Genomic DNA, 2500 nt, shown 5'->3' with positions numbered 1-2500 from the left:
CTGCCGATTTTCCACGCGGCAGCCCCTCTTTTCGTCAGCGTGCCCCCCTGACGAATTTTCCTGCCTGGCCCGGCCGGTCCAGCATCCAGCCCCTGTTCGTCGAAAAATCTGCGCTGCCGATTTTCCACGCGGCAGCCCCTGTTTTCCTCAGCGTGCCCCCCTGACGAATGTTCGTCGAAAAATCTGCGCTGCCGATTTTCCACGCGGCAGCCCCTCTTTTCGTCAGCGTGCCCCCCTGACGAATGTTCGTCGAAAAATCTGCGCTGCCGATTTTCCACGCGGCAGCCCCTCTTTTCGTCAGCGTGCCCCCTGACGAATTTTCCTGCCTGGCCCAGTCCAGCGTCCAGCCCCTGTTCGTCGAAAAATCTGCGCTGCCGATTTTCCACGCGGCAGCCCCTCTTTTCGTCAGCGTGCCCCCCTGACGAATTTTCCTGCCTGGCCCGGCCAGTCCAGCCCCTGTTCGTCGAAAAATCTGCGCTGCCGATTTTCCACGCGGCAGCCCCTGTTTTCGTCAGCGTGCCCCCCTGACGAATTTTCCTGCCTGGCCCGGCCGGTCCAGCATCCAGCCCCTGTTCGTCGAAAAATCTGCGCTGCCGATTTTCCACGCGGCAGCCCCTGTTTTCCTCAGCGTGCCCCCCTGACGAATGTTCGTCGAAAAATCTGCGCTGCCGATTTTCCACGCGGCAGCCCCTCTTTTCGTCAGCGTGCCCCCCTGACGAATGTTCGTCGAAAAATCTGCGCTGCCGATTTTCCACGCGGCAGCCCCTCTTTTCGTCAGCGTGCCCCCTGACGAATTTTCCTGCCTGGCCCAGTCCAGCGTCCAGCCCCTGTTCGTCGAAAAATCTGCGCTGCCGATTTTCCACGCGGCAGCCCCTCTTTTCGTCAGCGTGCCCCCCTGACGAATTTTCCTGCCTGGCCCGGCCGGTCCAGCCCCTGTTCGTCGAAAAATCTGCGCTGCCGATTTTCCACTCCGCAGCCCCTGTTTTCGTCAGCGTGCCCCCCTGACGAATTTTCCTGCCTGGCCCGGCCAGTCCAGCGCCCAGCCCCTGTTCGTCGAAAAATCTGCGCTGCCGATTTTCCCCGACGAACCTGCAGCTGCACAAATCCGCGCTGCCACTGCCCCATTGTCTGGACCAACAGTCTTTTCCATCAAGCCCTGGACTATAAATCGTCCAGACTCATCGCCAGCACCCGCTGCCGATTCTGCCGACTTTGCCGATTTCGTCGGCGCTGCCGATTCCAACACTGCCCGCCGTGCCTGAACCAGCGCTGTTTCGTCAGCGTGTCCCCTTGACGAATTTCCCTGCCTGGCCTGGACAGTCCATCTTCCAGCCCATGTTCATCGAAAAATCTGCGCTGCCGATTTCCCCGACGAACCTGCAGCTGCACAAATCTGTGCTGCCGATTTCCCCCCCTGTCGGCATGGCTGCCGCTGCCCCGATGTCCAGACCAACAGTCTTTTTTGTCGACTTTGCCGATTTTGTCCGCGCTGCCGATTCCAACACTACCCCCTGCATCCAAACCAGCATTGTTTCGTCAGCTCTTCCCCTGACGATTTTAGCCCTGTAACAAACAGTAGGCCTCCAATCCCGCCAACGGGAGCCAAGTTGATAGGGAAGAGAATTGAATGACGCGCCTGGTCCTCGCACCCCGCCACCCGAGGGGCCTTTTTCCCGGCAGCCTCTGAAAAACTCTAGCTTTCACGGTCCTCGCCGCCCCTCACCACCATGGCAGGCCTCTAATCCCACCCATCAGCAGTTGTAGCCGATAGGGCAGTGATTTGAATGACGCGTCGCGGGCCTCCGGGTCATCTCACCCGGCCATTAATTGGAGCGTTTTTGGCTGGCCGAGGATGGGGGGATGGATCTCTTCTTCCGAAAAAGCAAACAGTACATCGGGAGTTATGTTGACGGGGCATGGAATTGAATGACCCGTCGCGGGCCGCCGGGTCATCTCACCCGGCCATCCCGGGGAGCGTTTTTCCCGGCAGCATCGGGGAAACTCTTGCTTTCACTGCCCGCTGCCCAAGTCCCCACTCGAATCGGCCCCCCGCGCCAACAAGCCAACGCTGCCGAATCGGCAGACACTGCTGCCGAATCTGCCGACACTGCCCCGCGGGCTGCCACTGCCCCAGTGTCTAAACCAGCGGTCTTTCTCATCGAGCCTTGGACTATCCAGTCCGTCCTGACTCATCGCCAGCACCTGCTGCCGATTCTGCCGACTTTGCCGATTTTCTCGGCGCTGCCGATTCCAACACTGCGCCCACCGTGTCTGAACCAGCGCTGTTTCGTCAGCGTGTCCCCTCGACGAATTTTCCTGCCTGGCCTGGACAGTCCACCGTCCAGCCCGTGTTCGTCGAAAAATCTGCGCTGCCGATTCTGCCGACTTTGCCGATTTCGTCGGCGCTGCCGATTCCAACACTGCCCGCCGTGCCTGAACCAGCGCTGTTTCGTCAGCGTGTCCCCTCGACAAATTTTCCTGCCTGGCCTGGACAGTCCAT

The sequence above is a fragment of the Populus nigra genome, chromosome 2 (genome assembly GCF_951802175.1).
Source record: "Populus nigra chromosome 2, ddPopNigr1.1, whole genome shotgun sequence".
In the NCBI taxonomy this organism is placed as follows: Eukaryota; Viridiplantae; Streptophyta; class Magnoliopsida; order Malpighiales; family Salicaceae; genus Populus; species Populus nigra.
This window is presented reverse-complemented; position numbering follows the sequence as displayed.